This window comes from Cygnus olor, chromosome 2 (assembly GCF_009769625.2).
Source record: "Cygnus olor isolate bCygOlo1 chromosome 2, bCygOlo1.pri.v2, whole genome shotgun sequence".
Classification (NCBI taxonomy): domain Eukaryota; kingdom Metazoa; phylum Chordata; class Aves; order Anseriformes; family Anatidae; genus Cygnus; species Cygnus olor.
Genome location: NC_049170.1, coordinates 49,387,785 through 49,401,969, shown reverse-complemented (window position 1 = coordinate 49,401,969; position 14,185 = coordinate 49,387,785). Strand labels below are relative to the sequence as shown.

The window sequence follows — 14,185 nt, the reverse complement described above, 5'->3', positions numbered from 1 at the left end:
AAGCATAGCCTGACGAACATTTACACTGAGATGTAATACAACTGCTGATGTTTTTGGTAAATGCTGAAGCCATCCCTCTCTCTTTATCTCTCTCTTTTTTACACATACACTTTGGAATAATGAAAGATGAAAGTTATGTCACTGATATTAATATAAGTAGAAGAAATACGGAAGACTAGAAAATTTGAGTATATTTACAGTGAATATTCAAATTAAAAACTAGTATTATTGTTTTCGAAGATGTTAATATGAGATTGTTCTTAAATTTGTGAGGCTGGCCTTAATAAATTAGAATCTTTAACTATTCTTGTTCTAGGTTGGTCAAGGAATGCAAAGTGATTTTTCCTAGCTACATATATCGATTATTCTAACTTTTTATGTATGTTTAGAAAAAATCAAGAACTGTATAAGTTTCTCTTTCTGTCACTGCATTCTTTCTGCTTTGTAAACTCGAGGATAAACTGAGGTGGCAAGGCTGAGTAGGTAGAAATTTTCCATTAACTTCCATTGGGTCAGAATTTTATATTGAGCACCTAATGGTGCTATAAATCCACGCAGATCTTATTCCTGTTCTGAAGTAGTAAGTTGTGGTGGCACAGAAGGAAAACATTTTCCACATGAAAAGGGTACAGCTGTGGATATTGCATTAAGATTTATGCAAGTTTTCGAATTATGCCAGCTTAATGTAAGCAGTGAACTTGTTTTAAGAAGAGTCATCTTGGACTGGATATGAATGTTCTTACACATCTTAAATTTTGCTAAAGTGTTTCTGTTTTGTGCATGAGTAAGCAGGCCAAATCACACCTAATTATACAAAAAGAATAGGAACTAAGGACAATAGATGTGCAGATGACAGAATCTATCCACTCATAGTCGTCCTTATACAAATTGTTTTTACAGACAATGATGAGAAATGGGCACTTATAATTAACTTTTCATTTCTTCCTGAAGTAGATATCTAAGCTGTGCTTTCTAGACTCAAATGAGATGAACCTCACTTTTGTAAGGTGAATAAATTACTGTAGTGAAGGATTCTGGACAAGTTGTGAACAAATCTCTTGAAAGTGATTTTCAAACATGTGAAGCACATACCTGTTATTAGTGTGAGAACCAAAGTTGTGTTTTTGCTGTAGAATGTGTTTTTGCAGTGGAAAATTCCACCTACCTTGCATATTCAAAAGCAATTGTGCAGAAATGACAGTGGGGAGTATGTTAAGCAGATAAGAGGAAGATCCTACTGTCCCAAAATAAGGAGCATAGCTAAGAAAAACAGGATGAGCAGTGTGAAATCATTAAAAAAAAAAAAAAAAAAAAAAAGAGAGAAAAAATTAATGGTTGGTCAAATAAAATTGTACATATATGGTAGAGTAATAAACGTCAAGTAGTTTGTGAATCTGTAGTGCTCAGCCAATGAGGAAACAGAAGAGGAATCAAGAGTTGGGTAATAGGGATATAAGGTTGTGATATACTTTTACTGTGCACTTCTGCTTGCAGGACTCCTGCCACTGCAATCGTGAATAAAATAGCTTCACAGAAGACCCAGTCTGAGAAAATTATTGAGATTTTTCTCACATTAGGAACAGCCAGCATGGATTTACCCAAGGCAAATCTTCTCTTACTAGCCCAATTGCCTTTTGTGATGAAATGACTGGCTCTGTGGATGAAGGAAAGGAGTGGATGTTGTCTATCTTGACTTAGCAGGTTTGTTGACACAGTCTTCCACAACATCTTTATGGTCAAATTAGTGAGATATGGACTGGATAAGTGGACATTAAGATGAGTTGGCTGGACTATTGGAGTTGAAGGATGTTGTGGTTTAGCCCAGCAGGCAGTTAAGTACCATACAACAATTCACTCACTCCCCCACCCAGAGGGATGGGGGAGAGAACTGGGGGAAAAAACAAACAAACAAACAAACAAACAACAACAACAACAGCAACAAAAACAATAAAACTCATGGGTTGATGTAAGTAGAGTTTAATAGAAAAGAAGGAGAGAGGGGGGAGAGGGGAAGAAACACACAAACAAGTGATGCACAGTGCAATTGCTCACCACCAGCTGACCATGCCCAGCCAGTCCCCAAACAATGTTAGATGTTCTCCCCTTCCCTTCCCCAGCCTACTCCCCCAGTTTTATTGTTGTACATGACATCATATGGTATGGAATATCCTTTTGGCTAGTATGGGCCAGCTGTCCTGGTTCTGTCCCCTCCCAGCTTCTTGTGCACCACCAACCTCCTCACTGGCAGGGCAGTATGAGAAGCTGAAAAGTCCTTGACTTAGTTTAAGCATTGCTCAGCAATAACTAAAACATCAGTGTGTTGTCCACATTATTCTCATCCTAAATCCAAAACATAGCACCATACCAGATGCACTGAAAAAAAAAATAATAATAACTTTATCCCAGCTGAAATGAGGACAGTGTTTTGATTAGAGATACAAAGTCTAGCTGGTAGCCAGTTTCGAGTGACATCCATAACAGTTTGTAGCTGGAGTAATAGCATTTAACTAAAGTTTGTGGACAATGCCTAGTTGAGAAGAGTAGCTCATAAGCTGCAGAACAGGGCTGCTATTCTGAGAATAGCAGAAAAGAACCTGGGAATCCTGGTGGACAAGTTAAATATAAGTCAGCTGTGAGCCACTGCAGCAAAGAAGGTCAACAGCATATTGTATTAGCAAGAGTGAAGTCAGCAAGTCAAGAAAAGTGATCCTTCTCTCACTTTGGTATTTATGTCCAGTTTGGAGCACCCTCATATGAGGAACACATTGACATACAATGGCCAAAGGACTGGAGTACATGCTGTATAAGAAAAAGCTGAGAGAGGTGAGTTTGTTCAGTCTTAGGAAAAGAAGTCTAAGGGGCATCATACCTGCAGGTGCTTAATAAGAGGTCATAGAAAAGATAAACTCGTCTTGAAGGTGCAATGGTCACAAGTTGCAACAAGGAAATTTTGATTAAAAGTCAGGAAAAACTTCTGCACTGTGAGGGACATCAGACACTGGTCCAGGTTCCCAAAAGATGTTATGAAATCTCCATCCCTGGAAAATTTCAGAATTTGTCTGACAATGTCCATAGCAACTGGATCTAATTGAATCTGCTTGGAGCAGCAATTGGAATAGATATCTCCAATGGTTCCTTCTGACTTATATTATTCTATTCTATACTAGAAAGCAGAATCAAATCTTAACATTTGTTTCTATGTTACAAAATAAATAAATAAATAAGCATTTTTTTTTTTTTTTTTTAAGAAAACTAATTGCAATGTAGTAGTAATCAGCCAGTGATACTACCTTTGTGACTAGATGGATTTTAGAGAACAAGAATTGTTTATGGTGTCACTCCGGCGGAGGGGAGAAAGAAAAAAATTAAAAAACATGACTGAATGCAGCAAGGTTCAGAAAGTATGGCTGAACCTGAATCAGTCTGCAGTGCCTGCTGACGTTTTCTCCCAAATTGCCTCCTGGTGTCCTCTGTACTGATTCTTATGTAAGTCACATTGAAACCATTAAAAATTATGAGTATTTATAGAACATAACATAAAAAGTCATATTACAATTGATGTAATCTACTGCTATCTGGGAATTTTCATGAACTATTACAGTATAATGGTGCCTGCTAGCTCTGCTATAATTAATTTAAAGATAGCATTTCCACTAAAACCCCTTATTTTCCAGAGCTTATGCATCTGATAAAAATTCCTCCCGGGCTGAAACTACATACACAGGATCCCTGACTGTGGAATGAATTTTTCATGAAACATTAACAAAAGAAAATATGATCATTTCTTATAACATTTTAAAATGATCTTTGTTTCAGTAAAACAAATGTGGCAAATAGAAGCTGGAAGCATCAAATTAATGTTAGCTTTAGCAGAAAGGGCAAAAAGTGCCAACAATGATACTCTGAGTTGCGCAAGAGATTGAAATTGTTGTGGGTCACTCACTTTTTGTTAACTACACAACCTGAACCAAATTTTCCATTGTAAAATATTGGTTTGATTTATTATGTCTCTCTTCTTGTTTAACAAAAATGTGTCTGGATTTCTCCTTAGCGTACAATAATAGCGGAAGAAAAAATAGTGTTCTTAATATTTCAAAAAAATTTTTTTTCCTTTTTGAGAGTCCTGTTTCCAAATAATGAGAATTAAGCACTCTCCATCATATCTGAAAAGTCATGGCAATCAGGTGAAGTCCCTGGTGACTAGAAAAAAGGAAACACTACTCCCATTTTTAAAGAGTAGAAAGGAGGACCTGGTAAACTACAGACCAGAGAGCCTTACCACTATGCCTGGGAAGATCATGGAAGAGATCCTCCTGAAAACAATGTTAAGGCATATGCAGGACAAAGAGGTAATCTGAGACAGACAGCACGGCTTCACCAAAGGAAAATCGTGCTTTACCAACCTGGTGGCCTTCTATGATGGAGTGACTGCATCAGTAGCAAAGGAAAGCTGACCAATGTCATCTATCTGTACTTCTGTAATGCCTTTGACACAGTTCCTCATAACATCCAGATCTCCAAATTGGAAAAATATGGATTTGAAGGGTGTGTTATTCAATGGAAAAGGAATTGGCTTGAAGGCTGCACCCAGAGACTCTTGTTCAATGGCTCTATGTCCAGTTGGAGGTTGGTGATGAGTGATGTCTCATAAGGTGTCTGTCTTGGGGCCAGTACTGTTTAATATCTTTAACAATGATATAGACAGTGGGATCGAGTGCACCCTCAGCAAGTTTACAGATGACACCAAGCTGAGAGGTGCAGTTGATACAACAGAAGGAAGGGATGAAGTTCAAAGGGGCCTGGACAAGATAAAAAAGTGGGCCCATGTGGACCTAAAGAGGTTCAACGAGTCCAAGGGCAAGGTGTGACACCTGGGTCGGGGCAATCCCACACATGAGTACAGACTGGGAGAAGAACTCAATGAGAGCAGCCCTGCAGAGGACTTGGTGGTTCTGGTGGAAGAAAAGCTTGACATGAGCCAGCAGTGTGCACTTGCAGCCCAGAAGGCCAACTGCATCCTGGGCTGCATCAAAAGAGATAAAGGCCAGCAGGTCATAGAAAATGATTTTTCCCTTCTACTCTGCCCTTGTGAGGCCCCACCTGGAGTATTGCTTCTAGGTCTGGGGTCCCCACCACAAGAAGTATTTGGATCTGCTAGAGCAGATCCAGAGGAGGGCCACAAAGATGATCAAGGGGCTGGAGCTCCTCTCCTATGAAGAAAGACTGAGAGAGCTGGGGATGTTCAGCCTGGAGAAGAGAAGGCTCTGTGGAGACCTCCAGCCTTTCAGTACGTGAAGGGGGCTTATCAAAAAGAAAGAAAAGCAACTTTTCTTTGCTCAGGCAGAAAATGGCAGGACAAGGGGGAATGGTTTTAAACTAAAAGAGGGGGGATTTAGATTAGAGGTTAGGAGGAAATTCTTCACTCAGTGTGGTGAGGCACTGGCACAGTTTGCCCAGAGAAGCAGTGGATGCCCCATCCCTGGAAGTGTTCAAGGCCAGGTTGGACCGGACTTTGAGCAACCTGGTCTAGTGGGAGGTGTCCCTGCCCATGGCAGGAGGTTTGGAACTAGATGATCTTTAAGGTCCAAATCAACTCAAGCTATTATATGATTCTATGATTTCACAGGACAGACAAAACTTTATGATACTATTAAGGAAAAACTCAGCAATAAATCTGTTATAGTCAGTGAAGATCCAACTGTTATACTGTAGAAACAGCAAATGTCTAACGGCAGGCAAATGACATATAGGATTACCAGTTGGAAAAAGATCTCCCCAGATAGTGCCTGACAGCAGAATGTAACAGCCTCCCAGCCTCAGACACTTCTGGTTAGTGGATGGACCTTCATACATTTATGAAGACTCTCACAAACCACGTTTTAACTAGTTTCTTTCTTCACATCAAGTCCATTGTTTTTGGCATTGATCCCCCTTTGTAGATATTCTCCATTATGCAGGACAAAAGGAATACACAAAGAGAATTTTTAATCCAGCTCATGTGTGAAGTGTCATTGGATTCTCATGGTCTAACTTGGGCATGTGATGTTCATCCCTCTTCCTGAGGAGAAGACAGCACAGAAAAGAACAAAGGCTATTGCCAAAAAGAGGAAAAGGGAAGAGCTGCAAGAACCTACAAGAAACTGGATGTATGAGAACTGTTCAAAAGAGAAATGATACTGGGTAATAAAAGGCTGATCTGCAGTACTTATTGCAGTGTTCACACTTACCTGGTAGGGGAGATGCTATGATCAGGAAGGTGGTTTCCCCTGGGTGAAGTTCATCCTTTGCCCTCTGGGTTTGCTGACATCTGTCATTTTACAAAGTGCGGAAAACTTGACTGTACAATTTGACAAAGTGTTTTTTCTTAGGTCATTGTTTGCTCTATATATTCAGTAACCCTCATGTATTTAATAAAATTATCTTTATGAATCTTTCCAGTTCTTTTGGTATCCATAACATCCTTTGGTAAAGAATTCCATAGACTGACATAGTGATGAATGCTAAGGGGTGACACAATTGCTGTCCTTTATTCATTTTGAACATGGTTATGGTTTTATGTTCTATTTCTTATGTGGAAGGCAATGAATAACTTATCCCTATCAATCCTTTTCATACTTCTGTCATTTACTTCTTGACTGGAATGGGTCAATGGGAAAAAAATATTAGTATATGATTATGCACGACATTAAATATTGGATTTAAGTATGCACTTCCAGAGTGATTTAGGAAAGACATTTTCCTTGTATAAGCTCTTATTTCAATGTCACTGTACCGGAAGACAGAGAAGTGGTAACACCAGATGTTTACCATTTCTAATTTGATTCCTTCTTTTCCAACAGGCAATCTCCCAACCTTCCAACAACAGGAAAAGCTGTGGACTTGACATATGGGCTTCTGAAGAAATCTCAGAGACTAACACTTTCTTTAACACTGTGAGGGCTTCCTCAGAAGAAATCCATAACACTGAGCAGACACAGTTCTTCATTTTTCTGCTAGGAGAGAAAGGCCTTTTAACAGATCAGCACTCAATGATAAAAGGAGATGATGAACTTGCAAGGGAACAGGAGCAGTTATGATCATGATACAACCCAGAGGTTTGAGCCACCTACAGTCCAGAGAAGTTTAACTCCCCAGAGGAGTGTGACCAATCAATATGATGCAAGATTCATTCCTAATAGGTCAGCTGGGTTTGTAACTGATTAGAAATGTCTTTGGTTCAGACCTACTTCAAAGACCAAGTTTAATTTCAGTTACAGTTTGTTTTGTTTATGCGTTCTGTTCTTTGTCACCTATAATTCTGAATTTATATACTGTAAAAAACCTTCTATGAAAGCTTGTATTCTAAGAAAACAGTTATCATAGCAAGGACCTAGATAGCAAGGACCTACCTCCAGATACGGCTGAACAAGACAGTGTATGAAGAATGATATTTTATGATATTATGATATATTAATAATATATTTTTCTGATTAATAATAATTGCCTTTAGGGAAGATTTTTTTTTTTAAAATCCCCTTTCAATCTGGGTTCAAAGACCAACATCTGAAAAATCATATTTCATGCTTATGTACAAACTAGTTTTGAGAACATGAACCATAATTCTTTTAGGCATCTTTCAATAATCATTATACACTCTGATTGAGTAGGGTATAGGAATCACAGAATCACAGAATCATCTAGGTTGGAAGAGACCTCCAAGATCACCTAGTCCAACCTCTGATCTAACGCTAACAAGTCCTCCACTAAACCATATCACTAAGCTCTACATCTAAATGTCTTTTAAAGACCTCCAGGGATGGTGACTCAACCACTTCCCTGGGCAGCCCATTCCAATGCCTAACAACCCTTTCAGTAAAGAAGTTCTTCCTAATATCCAACCTAAACCTCCCCTGGCACAACTTTAGCCCATTCCCCCTCTTCCTGTCACCAGGTGTGTGGGAGAATAGACCAACCCCCACCTTGCTACAGCCTCCTTTAAAGTACCTATAGAGAGCTATAAGGCCCCTGAGCCTCCTCTTCTCCAGGCTGAACAATCCCAGCTCCCTCAGCCGCTCCTCATAAGACTTGTTCTCCAGACCCCTCATCAGCTTCTTTGCCCTTCTCTGGACTCTCTCGAGCACCTCGATGTTCTTCTTGTAGCGAGGGGCTCAAAACTGAACACGGTACTCAAGGTGCGGCCTCACCAGAGCCGAGTAAAGGGGGACAATCACTTCCCTACTCCTGCTAGCCACACTGTTTCTTATACAAGCCAAGTTTGAATTTAGGAAGCCGTGTTTGAACTTCCTAATCCTACAGGAGCACCTGAATTGCATTTTTTTGTGAAACTAATTGTTTAATTTAAATGTTAGTGAAAAACTGATATATGAATATTTAACTATTTAAATAGAATTCACTGTTCAGAACCTGCAGTTGACCCCCGAGGTTTGCATATTTTCATAGAACCATAGAAAAGTTTGGGTTGGAAGAGACTTTAAAGATCATCTAATTCCAATCCCCCTGCCTTGGGCAGAGACACCTCCCTCTAGATTAGATTGCTCAAAGTCCCATCCAACCTGGCCTTGAACACTTCCAGGGAGGGGGCCTCAACAACTTCTCTGGGCAACCTGTGCCAGTGCCTCACCACCCTCATAGTAAAGAATTTCTTCCTTATAGCTAATCTAAATCTACCCTCTTTTAATTTAAAGCCATTACTTCTTGTCCTATCACTACATTCCCTGATAAGGAGTCTTTCTGCAGCTTTCCTGTAGTCCCCCTTTGGGTACTGGAAGGCTGCAATAAGTTTTCTCAGAAGCTGTCTCTTCTCTAGGCTGACCAGCCCCAACTTCCTCAGCCTGTCTTCATAGGAGAGGTGCTCCAGCCCTTCGACCATACTCATGGCCCTTCTCTGGACTCATTCTAATACTTCCATGTCCTTCTAGAGCTGGGAGCCTGAGAGCTGAATGCTGTACTCCAGAAAGGGGTCTCATTAGAGCAGAATAGAGAGGGAGAATCACCTCCCATGACCTGCTGGCCACACCTCTTTTGATGCAGCCCAGGATGCAGCTGGCCTTCTTGGGCTGCAAGCACATATTTCTGGCTTCTGTTGAGTTTCTCCAGCCAGCAACCCCAGGTCCTTTTTCCCCTGGAAAGGCATCAGGGCTGCTTTCAATCCAATTCAATTAAGCCCAGACTGTTTTTGTACTTGGGTTTGCCCTGACCCAGATCAGGACCTTGCAGTTGGACTTGTTAAGCCTCATGAGGTTCACACAGGTCCACCACTCAAGTTTGTCCAGGTCCCTCTGTATGGCATCCCTTCCCTCCAGTGTGTCATCTGCACCACTCAGCTTGGTGTCATCAGCAAACTTGCTGAGTGTGCACTCAATCCCGCTGACCATGTCACCAACAAAGATGTTAAACAACACCAGTCCCAATACTGACCCCTGAAGAACACCACTCATTATTGATCTCCACTTGGACATTGAGCTCTTGACTGCAACTCTTTGAGTGCAACCATCCAGCCAAGACAGTTATTCAAATGGGGCCAAGAGCAATGCACATTACAGTCAAGAGAAGGGCCAAAACTGAATCTACTAAACAACTGCAAAACACCTACAAAACCCACTACAAAACACCTCGCCCCCAAAGCTGTAATTTTCAATGTTAATACCTAATTCTTTATGAAGCCTTGTTTCAACTCAAGAATTATCAAGGTGTAATTGGAAAGTGCCTTCAATATTTCTGAATACACTCAGTAAGTGTTGGGTATAATATTGTCATATCTTGAATTCTTTATTACATTGCACACTGGCAGAAAGACTTGAGAAGTTAAAATGAAGTTTCTATGATATCTCACCTAGGAGATTTTGGAATGTGCTTTCATAAGACTTTTCCTCTAATAAATTTTAATCACAAGCCTTTTGGTAGAAAGTGAGCTGTGGTCAGATATGGGAGGGGAAGTAGTTCGAGGACATTAATCAAAATGAAAGCGTAGATACTCATATTATTATTTAAAGTTTTTCTAAATTATTGCACCTTATCAGGAACTTCATCCCCAAAATGTTATTGGAAGGGCATGACCACTGACATCTCTTGTTCTATGTTGTTCTTGTGTAATTGTCTTGTTTCATTGCTTCAGCTTTGATTGGAAGGTATTAAAAAATTTAGTGAGTATTGCTACATAATCTTTACTTGGTATCTACTTGCTTTCAAGACAACAGTGATGTCCTGTTTCCTGCCTGGAACTTTTTAATTTTACACCTGCCTTGTGAAACAGATTCCTAGACAGCCTTAATTATTTAACAAAAACAATGACTTGGTGTTCTGCAACATCAGCAACTTTCATTAAATTAAATACAACTCAGTAAACATAAAACTTTTATCCTTCCATAGTTTTCCTCAGCGCCTTCTATGAAAAATGAGAATAAATGTATTGACCCTTCGTGCTTCCAGTACAAACACTGAACAGTTTATTCCTTTGTTTTATTCTTTGTATTGAGGAATTTTTTACCATGTAAGGACTGATTGTTCAATAAATTGAGGCATCATTTTAATTTATTTGTAAAAAGCAATGTTGCCTTTGATGCATTAATGATGTGTCATATGGATATAAACCACGAAGTTTAGGTCAGGCTCTATTTTCTTTAGAAGCCAGTTTCTCTTTTGTAGACATACTTCCAGTTTATAATGAAAATAATGCCTTCCTTCAGTTTCTGTTGGATTTTTTCACTACCCAGCTGTGACTTGATAGTGACATTCAGACTACAACTAGTTAATTTGGAAAATATTATTTAAAAAAATAAAAAATAAAAAATCTTTGTTAATTTACTAAAAAATAAGCAAACAAAATAAAATAAAATCTTTCTTTCTGTAGTTCCAACTAAACCTAAAATATAGGTAGGTCTGGTAGTGTTGCTGATTATTTGGGGGTATTTAGTGCTTTCTGCAATAAAGTGATTTGTCAGTACTTATGTGCTTTTTCAAGATGGAACATTTTTCTAGAGTAGATGAAGAAAATTACTGTAGTGTTTGTATAAGTGAAAGTATAGCCATAGAGGCTGTTTTGGGTACAGTGGCTGAGAATTGGTCTGGACAGCAAAAGTAAGGACAGAGCTTGCCACTGTTGTGCCATCAATTGCCCAGTTGCCGGACCTAAACAAGTCTCAGACTGGAAAAGAGAAAGTAGATCAGGGAACCTGACCCAACTGGAAGGCAACTGTCAGGGGAGAATGTAATTAGTTGCTGGCAAGGGGAAAGTGGAGACTGTAACTGAGAACAATGCAAGGGCAAGGCTAACAACATCTTCCCTGGTCTTCTGGTCTTTTTTTAATAGAAGACTGTTTGGAATGGGAAGGGGAAAGGAGGTACCTGTCACCTTTAATTATAGTAATGATTTTAGTTTCTGGTGCAGTCACCCAGGGCACAAGACTGATACTTTCAAGAGATATAGTAATATAAAGAAATTAAATGTAAACAATGCATCTATAAAACTGAATATATGAGAGAAGGGATAACCAGCAAGCAATTAATTTAAGGCATTTATATTTCTTACTGGCAAATTGTAGAAGTATTTTGTCCTCATTTTCTTCTTATTGCTATTCCAGTTCTCTAATGATCTCCCTGATGTTTTGTCTCTGACTGCTCTGAACCACGTACAAAGATTTTCTTTCTCTCTCCTATTAATACCATCCCAGGGTACATCTATGAGTAACAAAGAGGATAAACACTGCTGACTGATGCTTTTGCTCATATTTAGGAAGAGCAAGAAAACAGCCCAGAATGTTCACAAACTGCAGTTCTTTTAATGATGAAACTCTGGCAGCACCTCTTTACATGGAGAACCATAACTTTGATTTCTGAAACCCATCATGAATACATTTTTAATCACACACACACACACACACAAACGGACTAAATGCTTGGTTTAGGAAAAAAAAAACCAATATGCAGACTTTGGACAAAAAATTGTCAGTGATCCTAAAAATTCTCTATGGGCATGTGTGTGCCTGTATAGAGATAGATGGGGAGATATTCTCAGTGATACCTGCTCTACAGAAGAGTGCAATGTGTGTCTTAACCAAAGGAATGTCAAGGCTTCTGACTGTGACAAACATTGTGGTCACTGACAAACACACTGATAATAATCAGTCTTTGTGCTTCTTTATTTCATGACAAGACTCTTTACGGATTGCTGGATTGAGAAAGAAATGACATGTTCCTGCTCTTGCAGTTGTCTAGTAAAGATTGAACTGGAGAATTAAAAATAATATTTAAGTGCCTAAAGAGAGGCTGACAAACAGAATGTGGTCTTTTATATAAAGTCTTCTTTAGCAGGGGATGAAGAGATTTGTTTTCCAATGTAATAAAGTAGTAAATGAAATGGACGATCTTCCTGTCAAATTAAGCTGGAAGGTTGGTCAGTTCAAGTCGAGATGTTTGTTTCTTTCTATCCCAACATTTATATTTTGTTTTGCTAACCTGTCACACATAAAATGTGCAGTATCTATAAAAATTAATGAAAATTCTGTAAGCAAGGGAAGGGTTATATTTAACCATGTGTCAAAGAAAATGGTAAGATGTCAATTTATTATTTTATTGATATTACTAATATAGTAAGTTTATGAATCTAAATGCTAGATGATAAGGAAAAGAAAGAAAATTATAAGTACTTTTTCTTTTTTTAAATTCTGGCAACTTTCCAGTTAGTCATTATAGGTGGGATTATCAAAAGGCTCCAGCCTCGTGCTAATGCTTCCATTGTCATCAATGTTTTTCAGCCAGAGTGAGCCTCACCAAATTCCTTTGTTTTCGTAGGAGACAGAATCATTCAGATGCACCATTATTAATTCTTTTCACATGCTCATTTTAGGACTAGACACAGACTCAAGTGTCAGGCATGAATACTGGAATATACACATATTTATAATAAAGCATGTGGTCATGTGTAATTAGCATATTCCAGTTGAGTGTAGAGGTCCATATAATTGTATATAACAACCACAGCAATGCCAAAGACTAAAAATGTCTTTCCAGGCCAATACGCTCCTTTCTTGATTTTTTTGTACCATTTTTTTGAGAAGGTTGATACTGTAGAAATCAGAGCTCAGTGAAAAACACTGGTGGCACAGCACTATAGGCTCTCCCATTGATCCTCTTTCTTGACAGAGGCTAGAGGCCCAAGTTAAGCCACTAACTGATTGTTATTGACACATTATGGATATGAAAGAAGCAGATGTGCCTCTCCAGGCAGAGAGACCCATGGGTTAGAGCAGAGAGATCCTCCCAAAAGAATTTAATGGATGCCAAAGCTTCAGTTGCAATTTGCATTGTTCTGTTTATTATTTACTTTGTTGATAAGATTAAATCCCAAAGAGAGGTGAAATCTGCTATTTTACACATTGCATACAGCTCTTTTTCAGGGTATAATGAATATTTCTTCATCAAAGAGGCTGGGAAGAAACTATGTCACCTCCAAACAGACATGGTTCATTCTGGCAGGTACATCTCTGGAAGCAACTGAGGGATATCCAGGGGGCAGAAGTGTATTGCTGTTTTGCTGTTGTTGATAGGACTTTTTTTTTCTTTCTTCTTTCTTTTTTTTTTTTCCTTTTTCCTTGAAATAAATAAGAAGGAGGATATTTTAGATTTAAAACAAAGTTGTAAATTTAAAACAACCTCTCTCCGTAATGAATTGTCGGTTACTTATTGATTTTTTTAGCCACAGTCTGTAAACATTTTAAATTAACTGTGTCTTGTCATGCTGCTTCTCTGCTCAAAGGTAACATTACCCCCACCCCCACCCCGCCCCCCCTAAGAAGCACATACAAAAAGCATTGCTGAGGTGCAGAGGTGTTTTGAGGTGTGAGGAGGCTACCACCAGTTGTCCTCTAGGGCACCCAGTAATGCTGGGAGTATGGCAGCAGGAAGGGATCAAGGCAGCTACAGATTTGTTTCACTTGTTTTCCTTCAGTCCGCTAGCTCATCATTTTTGTCATTTTTGCCCTTTCCATCTTCCTTGTATCCAAAGGGTCAGAATGTGAAAAGCACTATATAGTGTAAACAGCGCTGTGAAATAGCTAATTTGCCACAGTGGCAGGGGGTCTCATTGCTGCTTCTCTACCTCCTTTTTCTTTCAAACATTTGACAGCACTTCCTCCTCCTGCCACCTCCTGACCTGAATCAGGGACACAACATGTGATCATTTGTTCAT

At 39.1% G+C, this 14,185-nt stretch overlaps 1 non-coding gene across 1 annotated transcript; it reads left to right on the top strand.

The window, feature by feature from the left end:
* The first annotated feature begins 6,219 nt into the window (after positions 1–6,219).
* On the top strand, positions 6,220–6,377 carry LOC121066702. Its single transcript, XR_005817923.1, has one exon. It is a non-coding gene; the product is annotated as a U1 spliceosomal RNA (small nuclear RNA).
* The last annotated feature ends 7,808 nt before the right edge of the window (positions 6,378–14,185 follow it).